The following is a 15009-nucleotide window of genomic DNA, read 5'->3' as shown; positions in this document are numbered from 1 at the left end:
TTTGCTACAAAGCATTAAGGCCTGCGTTAATCGGCTCTGATTGTATTGCTCCCTAAGGCAAACTTGAGAAGGAGAAGTTGGTCTTGAGAGTTTATCCAAGCTCTCTTTCCTCTATTAGGAACATTCACTGTCTGTGTCTTCCCTGAGTCCCTGGTGCACTGGCTTCCCTGGGCCTGAAAATTGACCCAGACCCAGGCATGATGTCACAGCACAAATCTACACAACTTCCTCTAAGGTCACCTGCCTGTGTCTTCCTCCCTGAGATCTCTGCTTCCTGTTTTGCACAGCAGCTATAAAAAGAATTAAGTAAAGTTGCTAATATCTGACAAATGACCTATAGATGTTTTTGGAGGTAAAGAAAAATCAGTGGACTTAGAAAGAGAAGGCCTCAATTCCCATACCAGTTCTTCCACTTAGCATTTGGGTGGTAAACTGATTGTTTATAAGACTTGCTTTTCTCACCTATAAAGTGGAATTGACAATACATAGCCTGCAGAGGCTCAAACTAGGTGAAGTAGGTGAATTTCCTTGACAACTATAAGTTTAACAACAGTACAATATTGTTTTAATTCATGTGACTGGGGAAGAAATGTAACCCTTTTTCACTTTCAGCACAAAGGTTGACCCCTGCTCCACCCAGTGTGCAGGGCTTTTCCTGCAGAGCAGAGTATGGTGTATTTTTCTGAGTTAAGAAACAGGTACTCAGTTTCTCAATTTGAACCCCACACCCAGCCCCCTGCCCTCAAGCTTTTGATTCATAAATGCTTTAGCTCCAGCAAACCTTCAGTGTGAAAACTCTCTGAGAAACCCAACCTCCCTGGACAGGTGACTTGCCTTAGAGAACCAGTGCCTGCACAATGATAGTATTTATACCCTGGGAGTAAGAACCCAGCCTCTGTTCCAGGCCTATAGCCCCACTAAATAAATCCAGGGCAAGTGGCACTTGAGAGGGATGGAACATACCTTAAAGACATTAGGAACCTCTGGCGAGAGAGGCTGAGTGTAACTGAATATTGTGTGGCGAGGCGTGACACCTAGGTGAAGCTGGTTGTCAAAGGAGCCCTCTCGGTACAAAATCCTCAAGGATGGGGGTCAGAGGGTGTCCGCTCATGATGCCTGAGACTTTGCTTCCTAAGTGTTTCCAAAATGTGTAAGTGTACGTTTTGGAGTGCCAGAGGAGAGCAGAGAAAGCAGTAGAAGAAATATTCCAAAAGTGAATACACTAAAAAACACATGTGCTGCTTACTCTTTACATGAGTGCTGCTAAATAGAAAACCAAATATCATGAAGGCCTCTAAAATGAAAAGGAACTGAAGCAAGTCTCCATTCTATAAGGCTCAGGTTAGTCAAGAAGGTTGTATGGCCAAAACTGCCAAATTCTTCAAGGCATTCCAACATTAGTGGGCTTTCTGGTCCCCTCTCATATGGAATGGGAAACATCCACAAGGGCCCATTTCAGTAGGAAAATATTTTCAATTATTTGTATTGGCTCTCAAGCCACCAGTACTCCTAGCCATGTCTTGATATAATTTTGGTCTAGAAAAAGTCTTCAGTGCTTCAAATCTATAATTAAACTTCTTTTCATGGGTTAAATTTAAGACACACATGTAATTGCACTATTTAATTTATCATTAAAGGAAATTCACAGAAATAGAGAATCCTGCATATCCTGCGTGACAATAAAATGATTCCTTATCAATATATTAGATGAATTGGTTTCAATCAGTCCATTTAACACCAGTCAAATCTGTTGTAATGTTATGCTGGTTAGCCTCAGATAATAAACATATTGTGAATAAACTCTCCTTAGTTCCAAGGACTGACAGAAGACTTCCTGTGTGTGTGTGTATGTATGTGTGTGTGTGTGTGTGTGTGTGTGTGTGTGTGTGTTAGTCACTCAGTAGTGTCCGACTCTTTGTGACCCCATGAATTGTAGCCCACCAGGCTCCTCTGTGCATGGGATTCTCCAGGCAAGAATACTGGAGTGGGTTGCCATTTCCTTCCCCAGGGAAGACTTCCTAGCCAACTCTGAATTACTGCAATTCCTAGAAAACTTTATTGAACGGTGTGTGAGCAGGGCAGCTGCCTCTGTTTTTCTAGTATTACTGCCCCTTCAGAGCAAGAGCTCATGGGCTCATTTGAAAATTCTTTTAGTGTTTTCATTCTAGCTCGTGGCATCACATTATATTTTGGTGTATAGAAAGCGCAGTATGTGAGGAGGATAATATCATATCAAAAAGAACCCTGGAGATAGCTTTAAAGTATACCAGTTAGCAACTCGGCAGAGAACCTTCCATCAAACAACCTGAAGTGAGGTTGCTTTGTTCATTAAACTGACCTACATGAACCATTATTGCTATTTGGCTCTGAATTATTAAAAATCAGTAGCAAGATTTAGCACACCTCTAACTCCAGGCTCTCCTGTTCTTCAAGATAAAAACAGTCTCTCTCTGAGCTAGTTAGAAAACATATGTGAACGTCCTAGCACTCAGCTTCTCGTGATAACCTTGTTAGTGTCTATATAACCGCATGTATCCACTCAGCATGACATCCTTTTCCATTTCTCTTTATGAATAATTTTGTTATACCTCATCCATTTTCCAGTGCTCTTTATTACAGCATGCTACTACATTTATTAGAGTTCCCATCAGAGAATTCTTCTTCTTGTTATCCTTAATAGTGCCATGTACTGCCCTCTCTTGACTGTAAACCTGGCACTGTTCAAAGCACATGTGTTAGTTTATAACCCCTGCATTTTAAATTCCTGCTAAGAACTTCCTGGGTGAAGAATAAGTTTGCAATCAATATTCACACACACACACACACACACACACACACACAGGAAACACCTCCACCATCATCACCACTTCTATTAGAATTACAGCACCAACGACCTGCCTTTCAACCCACAACATTAGAAAACTCACAGGTTAATAACTTATTCATTTAAACCTATTATGACCAGGCACTTCAGCAGGCTCTAAGCAGCAGGTGTTTTCATTTGATTCCAGAGCACATACTTGGTCTTGAAGCTTTGGTTCAACAACCTTGCTGCCCTGGATTTTTATTGTGTGGACTACCTCACCCTGACAACAGGCAGTGAAAGGCTGAGAATAAGTAGAAACCTCAGTTTTTGATGTCTTCTCAATAGTCTAAATTGAAATCCTTTTGAGGTTGGCCAGGTTTGGTATTAGTTGCTTCACACTGGCAACTTGCCTCTTTTGGGCTTCTTACAAGGTCACATTTGAAACACAGCCATTGATACACAGAGGTAATGGAAAATGAGTGGGGAGCATGTCCTGTTGTTCTTTAATCTGTATCTGTATCTGTACCTGTATCTGAAGAGAAGCTTCTTCTCCCAAGGATCAGAGTGGTCAACCTCAGTTTATCTTCTGTTCTTAGAAGTGATTGGAAAGGGAGGAGCATTGCCAACAGGAGCAAGAGGAGAAAAGTGGGCATCAGAAGGAGAAATGGGGGAAAAACATTACTACCACACACACACAAACAAATCTTTCAGCAATGGAGTCTGCCAAACATGTATTTACATACAACCATAAACATTACTAAAAGCTTTCACCACTTTTGCTTCAAGTAGATTTATTCCTTCTTTCTCTAAACGATAAAACATATTGTTACAGGAAGACGTAAGTGCAGAGATGCTAAATATCTTATGATTTTTGGAGCTCACAAAAACCCGTGTTATGCAGCCGATTCCCCAAAGTCCTAATAGATAGCGAGAGACATTCATTGACAATAGTAATAGTACTAGGTAATGAGGGGGAATTCTACTGGGCTTCATTCATAATTAGGTTCTGCTTTGATTCCCAGAGATGTGTATTCACTACCACCAAGTCCAGAAAGTGCTCTACATATCATCAGGAGCAGTCCTTCGACAGTCAAGAGACGTCTCTCTCTGCCTCCTGCTGTTATTTAGCTGTTACTATTATTCTATACTAAAACTTCTGTTGCTGCCTTTTTCTCCGTTTTATCACTGTTGATATCTAGAAATTATATGTCAGCTGCTTTCTGTGAGGAGGTAAGACTACTAGGCTTGGCAAAGGTTAGCTACCATTTCAAGATGACAAACAGAGGTGGCAAATTTAGAAACAAAATATCTAGAGTTAGGAGGAGTTTGAAAGGGATGTATTCCAGTTGGTTATTTTTGTACTTTTATACAATGTCTGTCAGAATGGTAGCAGTCCTTTTTTGTTTTCTTTTTTTGTCTTGGTCATCTATGAAAGACAAACATTTCATACCCCTTTTCCCCTTCCCCTATCCATCTGCTTCCTGATATTGAGTTCTCTACTACTGTATCCATAAATACTGCTTGCATGAGTTGTTCCATTTTCAGCAAACTAGAGGTAGATTCTTGTGTGTAATTAAAAGAATTGTCTGCCAGTCCCTGCAAGTATTTAGACATAAATTCTGGAATATGCTCAGAGATGAAGCTCCAGTGATGTCTTAGAGGAAAGTTTGATGTTAGTATTTGAGATATAAGAAGAATTGGCTCATGAAATCTCAGTGTAAGGAGACCTCTCCAACTAGAACTACATTGTGTAAAAGAGAGACCAAGTGAAATGGGCCAAGGACATGGAAATATCAGATGCACAATCAAGAGAAGTACTAGAGGAAGAAAATCCAAGAAAATGAAAAAGCTTCCAAGAGATGTGTCATGCTGGTGGGAACAGAAGACAGAAGAAAAAACAAACAAACAAACAAACAAAAAGAGGCATAAATGTCAAGAAAATGAAAAGCTTGGTTTTAAGAGAAGAATAACCAAAACTGGGGTTACATCTGGCATCAAAAGCGGGCAAAAGGAGAACTCATCAGTGACTGGGCATGAAGTAAAGAAGACCAAGTGCAAGGGGCTTTGTTTTTAATATATTTCATTCCGAGTAGGCTCTGTTGGCAGGAGTAGAAAACAGTAACGGAGAAAAAGAGGAAAACAGTCCATTTTTAAAGCCAAAGAAAATCTCATTCAATTATCACTATGAAATTGTTCAAAATAGATTAAAGATAAAATTGATCACTATTTGAGGACAATTGATTTGTACATAATGCAAAATTTTCAGTAGACTCACAAAACTGCCCAAAGATGCACATGAGTTTCTGCTTAGATAAACACAAGTGGCCAAAGATGTCTTCCCTCTGGAGCCTCTAAGTCTCTGGATGAGGCTTAGGCCACCTAGCTCTCTTACTTCCCAAGCCCTCCCCTAATCAAAAGGTCATGGGTTTTTTACTCTTGCTTTTTTGCTCCCATATCACCTCATTTGTTTCATAAAAATGTTTTAATCCAGCAAACCATGTTTTTTCATTTTGTTAATAGTAAGGCCTTATCACGGTAGATCCCATATCTGTTCCAATGGTTAAATTTCTTCTTGAATGATCATTTCTCCTTATCCTCATTACTCACTGGTGAACACTCTCAGAAAACTTGAGAACTTAGAGAAATTGTTTACCTCTACTTCTTGAGCCAACTTGGAAGCAAGTTAAGAAATACTATGGTTAGATAAAATTCTGAATCCTTGTGATGATTATAACATTTTTCCCATAACTACTTGCATGTGTCACTGATGGTAGTTGATTAGAGTGGGTCAAAGAAGGTAGCTTCTTAACATTCTTACAGCTATATTTTTATAAATATTATCTAGCTTCTAGACCTCTCCTACCACAACAAACAAGCCCCATCACTGCCACATTCTTCTCCACATTGAGTTCTACCTGTCCTTCGCTCATCCACTAAAAATCTTAAATGCCAAATACAAATTCTCATAATATGCCACCTACAAAGCAGGTGTTATTTATTTTTATCTCCAGCTTTGTAGATTTTATTAACTTCCCCCATAAGTTATGAAGAATATTTATTTCCTTAAAAAAAAAAAACAAATTTACTATAGTCTCCATTTTTCTCTTTAAATTTTATAGTTATTTTATTTATCGATAGTTATCTAATTCCTAGGCATTAACATGTGTGCATAAGTAGCTGCCACTGAAATTCTAATCTTTAGTTTTACTGGATGTACTGCTACTATTTTCCTATAGCCTTTTACATTCTAGAAACACACCTCACTGAAGCAATTCAAGCCTTGAAGGTAAATGGAGTTCATACTTCAGTTTCTATTTTGGATTTGCCCCGATAAACCTTTAACTAAGATTTCTAGTGAAGATTGCACTCTCTGATCACCCAGAACCAACCGAGGGCTATGGGAAGATTCATGAATCTTAACGATAGTCAGTATGCCAGTGTAAATGCCACAGCTTGAATATGTAGCTATATTGTTTATGTGAAAGTTTACATGATTAAATGGAAACATATTGATAAGTCAACTTTTCTTCATGGATTTCTTGTTATGAAAGACTTTTATGCTACCTGAATCAAATAAAATAGTCCAAACAGAAACAGGTTGTTTGCTTAATGGACTGTGAAAGTAGGGCCAATGATTGCACTTGTAATTTCTAGCACTAAGATTTTCAAACATTTAATAAAATCATCACATTGCTAAAATTTCTTCTCTTGCCTCTATGCTCTGTTACAGCTCAGAGACTTAATTTCAATAATGAGATCAATAGTGTGATGAGAAGATTGTGGCTTTATTTTCAGGGATGTGTTACACAGAGAAATAAAGTGAACTCCTTTCTCAGCTGGTATGATGAAGGGATATAAGCAGTCACAATCCCTTTTGACAATCCTTGTGTGTGTGCATTTAGACGCTCATTTGTGTCTGACTCCTTGTGATCCTATGAACTATAGCTCACCAGGCTCTTCTGTCCATGGGATTTCTCAGGCAAAAATACTGAAGTGTGTTGCCATGTGTTGCTGGGATCTTCCCAGCCCAGGGATCAAACCTGCATCTCCTGAGTCTCCTGCATTGCAGGTGGATTCTTTACCATTGAACTAACAGGGAATACTACTCAAAGGACATATTGACTCCTTCATTCACTGCTTTCCAAATCTTGTGGATTGTTCATTTCTCCACTTAAAATATTTAAACACCAGAAACCATCTATATATGTACCTTATTTGTTAATTACATTATGTGATAGTCTCTGAATACCTTAAAATGTATGCACAAATATAAGTTTACAATAATTAAATAAACATTATTTTTAAAGGTCATTACTAATATCTCAATTCATATTTTCTATTTGAAGCTCATTGTCATGACAGTGGATGATAATCTGTATTTCAAGTAGCTTTTCTTGATTTTTTTAAACTCATTTTGAAAGAATATTGGAATATCCAAATAAATTTTCATTGTTTTTAGCTCCTGAGTTTATTCTGTGAGTGGACACGTCAGCTCTGTATGTTTCCTATATCATCCATGCTTGCTTTACTGGTATTATCTTTAGTCGACATTGTTTCCTTACTGGAAATTTTGTGAACTGCTTGCTAACTTAGAAGTATTGGGCTGCTAAGTTGCTTCAGTGATGTCTGACTCTTTGAGACCCCATGGACTGGAGTCTGTCAGGCTTCTTTGTCCATTGGATTCTCCAGGCAAGAATACTCGAGTGGGTTGCCATGCCCTCTTCCAGAGGATCTTCTTGACCCAGGGATCAAACCTGTGTCTCTTATATCTCTGGCATTGGTAGGCGGGTTCCTTACCACTAGCGCAAACTGGGAAGCCCTTAGAAGAGTTAGTTTAGTTGAAATCTGATAACATAATCTGTGAATTCTTATCACTGGCCCTACACCAACTAGAAAATATTACAATGCAGGTAAAATAAATGAGTTGAAGAGGACTCTGTTAAGTATTTTGCCTTATAGAATTATTATCCTCTTCAAAGGACTCTTGAGAGTCCCTTGGACTGCAAGGAGATCAAACCAGTCACTCCTAAAGAAAATAAGTCCTGAATATTTACTGAAAGGACTGATGCTGAAGCTGAAGCTCCAATACTTTGGCCACCTGATGCAAGGAACTGACTCTTTAGAAAAGACCCTGATGCTGGGAAAGATTGAAAGGAGGAGGAGAAGGGGACAACAGAGGATGAGATGTTTGGATGGCCTCACCAACTTGATGGACATGAGTTTGAGCAAGCTCTGGAAGTTGGTGATGGACAGGGAAGCCTGGTGTGCTGCAGTCCATGGGGTCACAAAGAGTTGGACACGACTGAGAGACTGAACTGAAGGACCTTGAAACATGGACTGAGTGAGAGTTGTTTTAATTTGTTATTAGATTTTTCTTGTAAGTTAATTGCATTCTTTTTTGTAATATGTACAATAAACATACTTAGAAGCTGCAGTATTTTCTTTCTGTACCTCAATGGATCATCTTATACAACGGGTTATTATTATTACTATTATTGGTGATATTAATGTTAACATTTCCATGCATCTTTTTAGGATGAGGGTATAATACAGAAAGCTGTTTGGAGAGCCTGGTGTATACAGATGTGACTTGTCCACTGGAGATCTCTGCTTTATGACAATTGCTCAGAGAACTCTCTTTAAAGGTATACTGTTTCTCTTTTAATCTTTAATAATCTTTCTGGATGATTGTATAAACACTGAAAATGCCAGTTATACCACCAGCCTGAACTTGACTTCTGTGCTACAAACCCAGTATGTAATAATTACCTATTTGGTATCTCCACATGAAAATCCTACATTTCCAAAATTGAATTTACCTTTCTGATTAATGGTTCTACCATCCACTTTCTACCCAAGCAAGAAAGGTTGGCCTCTCCTCTGCTTGCCTCATTCATGACCACTTTGCTTGCCTCATTCATTCCTTTTATTCCACTTCTTAACATCTCTCAATTTGCCACTCTGACTTTGTCTTATTTAATGCTTTTGTTATTTCTTCTGAAATTATGGCAAGTTGCCTGATTATTTCCTCTAGTCTTATTCCCATCTAAAAATTGATCTTTATCAGAGGAAAAATTACATGTCTGCACTTTCATAACTCTACGTGAATGATTCCCCTTTTCCCACAAGATAAGAGAGTTTGCTTCTCAAGGGCACAAAGACTTTGTAAGACCTGGATGCTGCCCTCTTCTCCTGCCTTATTCCTTGACACCCTTCTTTCACACTGAGTTCTTGTCATTCCAAACTATTTGAAAATATTGAAGGTAACATGGTTTGCCATAGATCCATCATTTTAGGCTTAAATGTCTTCCAACTTCTATTTATGTTCATCTGGAAAATTACTCATTTGAAAACCTAAATTCTCCATCTCTAAATTCAGCAGGCAAAATGGCCATTATTCTACCCAAGCATATATCTTTTAATTTATTTTAATGGATTAACTTATATTCTCAATTAGCTTATGACGAGTATCTTTTTAAGAGGAGCCATTTCTTATCAATGTTGATAGAATATAACACAAAAATCTAGTATATAATAGCAAAACGTATCATTAGCAGTATGTATCAGGAACTGTTCTAGGAGCTGAGCATTCAGGAGTGAACAGATTATATAAAAAAATTTCAGTTCTTTCAACACACATTGTAAGCTACAATGGTTGTTATCATATGTTATAATTTATATAACAATATACGATAGTTTGTATCACATTGATGCAAAAGAATTGTCCCAAATAGTAAAAATCATTTTAGAGTCACCAAGCTGACTGTAGACTGAAAATTAACTCTGCCTTCAAGCAAGAAAACTTGTATCTTGTAATCAGATCAAGAAAAGGTCATATTACTGAATGCATTTTATATGGCATCAAATTTCTTTTAATAAAATACAGATTTATATAAAATGAATTACATTACCTTTACATACCTTTTTTTGGGGTAATGTTTACTAACCTCTACCTTTTGAGTATATACTTGCTGTGATAACTTTTGTTGTTTTTTTCATTATTGTTCAATTGCTAAGTCATGTTCAACTCTTTGCGATCCAGCAGACTGCAGCACGACAGGCTTCCCTGTATGTCACTATTTTCCCGAGTTTGCTCAAATTCATGTCCATTGAGTTACCAATACTATCTAGCCATCTCATCCGTGCCTCCCTCTTCTCCTTTTGCCTTCAATCTTTCCCAGCATCAGGGTCTTTTCCAATGAGTCTGCTCTTTGAATCAGGTGCTTGTGTGCTAAGTTGCTTTAGTCGTTTCCGACTCTTTGCAACCCCATGGACTGAAGTCAGGTGGCCAAAGTATTGGAGCTTCAACTTCAACGTTAGTCCTTCCAATAAATAGTCAGGTTTTACTTCCTTTAGGACTGACTGGTTTGATCTCCTTGCAGTCCAAGGGACTCTCAAGAGTTTTCTCCAGCAACCACAATTCAAAAGCATCCATTCTTTGGTGCTCAGCTTTCTTTACAGTCCAACTCTCACATCCATACATGACAGGAAAAAACACAGCTTTGACTATACGGACCTTTGTCGCCAAAGTGATGTCTTTGCTTTTTAATATGCTATCTAGGTTTGTCATAGCTTTCCTTCCAAGGAGCAAATGTCTTTTAAATTCATGGCTGCAGTCACCATCCTCATTGATTTTGGAGCCCAAGAAAATAAAATCTGTCACTGCTTCCACTTTTCCCCCTTCTATTTGCCATGAAGTAATAGGACTAGATGCCATGATCTTAGTTTTTTGAATGTTGAATTTTAAGCCAGCCTTTTCACTCTCTTCTTTCACTCTCATCAAAAGTTCTTTAGTTTCTCTTCACTTTCTATCATTAGAGTGGTATCATCTGCATATCTGAGTTGTTGATATTTCTCCTGGCAATCTTAATTCCAGCTTATGCTTTGTCCAGCGTGGGATTTCACATGATATACTCTGCATATCCGTTAAATTAACAAAGTGACAATATACAGTATTGACAAACTCCCAATTTGGAAGCAGTCTGTTGTTTCATGTCCAGTTCTAACTTTTGCTTCTTGACCTGCATACAAGTTTCTCAGGAGACAGGTAAGGTGGTCAATGAAGCAGAAGTAGATGCTTTTCTGGAATTCCTTTTCGTTCTATATGATCCAGGGAATGTTTCTAATTTGATCTCTGGTTCCTCTGCCTTTTATAAACCCAGCTTGTTCTCAGGTAACTAGTTCTTTGCTAACTAGCATTAGTAAATAATAAATATCCAATAGTTATTTGAGAGTATAACTAAATAATAATAACTAATGATCTTGGATCCAGAATCTACATGATTTTTATATTTCTTGTAAGGCATAAACCCAGATTACAAGGGGAACAAGCTAGAGCTAGTGATTAATTTCACCATATACATTTCCCATGATGCTCAGTGTTCTACTTCAGTCTTTACAAGTCACAACGCTACAGGCCTGCTGATGTTGGCTTTCACAGTTTAAAAAGTTTTACCAGATATAACAATGATACATTATTATGTGTCAGATCTTACATGAAGCATTTTCTTCCCTAGTTTTGAGATATAATTGACATAACACATGCAATATTTTATATGAATTGTCTTGTTGAATCCACAACTCCATGAACTAGGTTATATTATTCTTTACATTTTACATGAGGAAATTGAGACTCAGTGACGCTTAATAATCTGCCCATTATCACAGTGTTAATGACTAACAGAGTAAGAATTTGAACTCAGAGCAAGAATTTGAACTTGAAATGCCCCTAACTTGGCTCTCACGTCTGCTTCACGGCAACTCATACAAGGCACTAATGCTGAAGAAGAGAACTCACAGGTTAATAAAATCATCAAACCCTAGGTAGGCAAATGTATCCATTATCTACTAGGATTGAGGTATGTGCCCAAATAGCACAGTTAAAAGGGGAAACAGAGGAGGGAAAAAGTGCTCAATGTGAACTGAACATGGAAGCTATCCATCCTCAGCCTCAAAAAGTTTCAAATAAGAACTTGTCATTGGCACAGGAAGAATGAAGAGGAAATAGTTCCGTACTGCCTATTGTGGAAATTGTTTGTGGGAAAATACATCAGAGCTACTTTTTGTTTCTGCTTCATGTCAGTTTCAATTCATGCTGGCAGGCTCCATGTTAAGGTGTCCTGATGGTGTTTGGAAGCAGTGCAGTAGGCTGGGTGGAAGGACCAGAAATGCAGCTCTGCAAGTGAAACTGAATAGATTTAGTATAAACTGGTCTACTAGATTAGCTCTAATTACCAACGTGGCCTTGATAACTGAGACCTAGGCAATTAGGTTTCAAATGAATTTGATTTGTTGAGTTTACAGCAAAATGAGAAAAAAGGAACATGAGAGTGAATGATTGGAAAGGATGATGATAAGAAAATGAGTGAAAGGAGAGCCAGAAACAAATTCTACCTATCTCTTCTATAGACCAACTAATATTTCCATGACTCAGAAAGTTAGGAACTCCTAAAGGTAGGCATGCCTCAAAAATGAGTTCATTATTATAGCAAGAGCCCATGTCTTGGAGTCATACCTGTGCTCAAGCCTAGGTTCCTTATCTAACTAGTTCTGCAAGTTTATCTTATCTGGACCTCCTTCTCTTCTTTTAAACGGGAATGAGAGTATTTACCTCTCAATATTATTGTGAGATAGTGTATAATGCCCCCAGTACAGGCCTAAGACATAGTAGAGATGAATGTGCCATCTAAAAAAAATTCACAAATGCTCATAACACACACACACACACACACTCATACCACATACACATCACTGGCTTAGAGGGAGAGAAAAAAAAAAAGAAGAAGCAGGCACTTTTCCAGTGTGAAAAATAGAAGCATTATGCTTTGACCCCATTTTTTCCTATATGTCATGCTAAAGATTTACAAAGATCTTTAGAAAGAGATTGCCATTCAGCAGTCAAAGAGCTCAAAGGGCAGCTTCTTACAAACATCAGCCTGCAAGGGTTTACTGAGAAAGTGCCCTGTCTACCCACTAACCTGATTCTTATCTTTGGGAAAAGTTGTTTAGAAGAAACTTCATGTTTTCTTTAGAGCCAATCACATCTAATCCTAAATGATAAGACCTTTTGGGAAGTGAGATCAGAGACTAACATCTGCTTGAGACTCAAGTTAATCAAGATCAAAACCATGATCTCTGCTAGATACCTTACCTTGCAGTCCAATGCACACCCTCTTCTCTACTTTGGAGTCAGCTTTGTCTGCCTCTCCCTTTCTGTGTGTATGATGGCATTTCATAGAGTTCTGTTTCTTGTCCCTAGACTGTGTCAAACAAAAATATAAAAGTGAGAAATGCTACTCACGGTTACTCTCTGACTATATATGTCACATAATAATTATAAGAATTATGTTTTGTGTTAGTCTATACGTAACCTGAAAACATACCTTAATCATCAGTAAAGCTGTCTGGACAAGAATTTTGAAAATTTAGCTGGCTCTCTAAGATAATATTAAATAACAAACACATAGTTGTTTTATATGCCTGGTACTATTCTAAATGTTTACATATATTAATTTATTCAATGTTCCCCTGAACCTGATAAGGTAGTTACTATTATTTTCCTCATTGTGCAAATAAAGAATTTCAGGGACAGAGAGGTTAAACAATTTGTCCAAAGTGAATTAGCTGCTAAGTGCAGAAACTGTTCTGTGGTCTAATGTACTTTGCCCTATGTTATCATTCCTCTTGGCACTTAGAACACTTTGTGTAAAACAAGATGGCTTCTTCCTCTCACTGTCAAAATTTTCCAGGTACAATAAAATCTTATTCTGTTCCACCATTTTTCCAACTCCTTGAGGATGGACAAACAACTTTCTTATAATACAGAGAAGTATTATTGCAAAATTTACTGCCAGGTTGAGACCTTGCATGCCATACTAAATTTTTATGACAGTTATAAACACCTAAAAAATCTAAGTCTATCATGGGACTGCTTATAAATCCTAATAATAACTCTCTGACCAAGCAGCATCATAAAAGAGTAGAGTGGCTGACTTCGAGTAAGCAAGAGCAAAGGTTTGGATAATTTTAGTTTGATGTTTTGTTCTTCTTCCCTTTCTCTGCAAGATACTAAGAGAAGGGGGAGGTGATGAAACAGAACGCTTCCCATAGAAGCCCTGCTAGATCTAACTTTCTGAACTTCCATTTTCTTTTAAGTATAATGGTATTCAGTACATTGTAACATCCTTTGAAATTCCATCTTACTAAAGCCACTCAGGATTTAGGAGACTGATTTAATAAGTGATTGTAGAATTCCCACCATCTGAGTGCTCCCTCCGGAGTTATTTCCCTGTTGTGTATTTCTTTTTAAGTATTGGAAGGCCTGGGGAAATACTAAACAGAATTACAAAAATGAATTATACAAGATCTGACTTAAAAGTAATGAGACTAATTCTACAAGCCATACCTGAAAATCAATGCTATTGCCATAATCACAATTGTGCTTTCAGTCAAGAAGTCATAACACAAATCAGTGGGATTAGGGAGCAAAAATGGATTAGAAGAATACGCATCAAACTCAGAATAGTGATTACCTTTGAGATTAGAGGGGCTTCCACAGTGGATCAGTGGGTAAAGAATCTGCCTTTAATCTGCCTGCATTAGACGCAGGAGACGGGGATTTGATCCCTGGGTCAGGAAGATCCCTGGAGGAGGGCATGGCAACCCACTCCAGTATTCTTGCCTGGAGAATCCCATGGACAGAGGAGCCTGGTGGGCTATGCCCATAGGGTCTAAAGAGTCGGACACAACTGAAGCAATTGAGCACGCAGGCATGCTATGATTAAAGAGGACTCTGGCTTACTCTACAGTGTTATCATTTTTTAAGCATTGTGTCTTTATATATTCTTAAAATAAATCAACTAGCACATTTTTGTCTAAAGAGTACCTAAACTAATTTTTAAAATTGCTGCTTAATTTTTTTCTCATGAATTTTTCAAAGAAAAAGATTTCATGCTTTCAAGAGGTAACCATTCCAAGGCTTCAATTCTTAGTCAGTACTGTGTTCACATGTTATTTTTCATTTTAGGATTGCCATTATTATCACTACTAACCAGAAGCAAAATATTTGTTTGCCATGAGTATCAGGGAATCTCACTGGCTTCTTTGATGTAGGAATCCAACCCTGTCATGTTTCTCACTAGACTTCATTAATACATTCGGTCACTCTCTCCAATATCCTTGAGTCTCACCATTCATTTCATTTC

General features: G+C 37.9%; 1 long non-coding RNA gene across 2 annotated transcripts in view; it reads right to left on the bottom strand.

Moving 5' to 3' along the window:
- LOC145504612 (uncharacterized) overlaps nt 1-15009 on the bottom strand; it is a 67877-nt gene that overhangs the window by 26283 nt on the left and 26585 nt on the right. Inside the window, exon 7 of one of the 2 annotated variants that reach the window (XR_014052327.1) lies at nt 10532-13065. The exons of the other annotated variant lie outside the window; for it this stretch is intronic. This is a non-coding gene — a long non-coding RNA (uncharacterized LOC145504612). Of the gene's footprint in view, nt 1-10531; nt 13066-15009 lie in introns of those variants that run through there. 2 annotated transcript variants of the gene reach the window in all.

This window comes from Giraffa tippelskirchi, chromosome 5 (assembly GCF_054371585.1).
Source record: "Giraffa tippelskirchi isolate mGirTip1 chromosome 5, T2T-mGirTip1v1.2.pri, whole genome shotgun sequence".
In the NCBI taxonomy this organism is placed as follows: Eukaryota; Metazoa; Chordata; class Mammalia; order Artiodactyla; family Giraffidae; genus Giraffa; species Giraffa tippelskirchi.
This window is presented reverse-complemented; position numbering and strand designations above follow the sequence as displayed.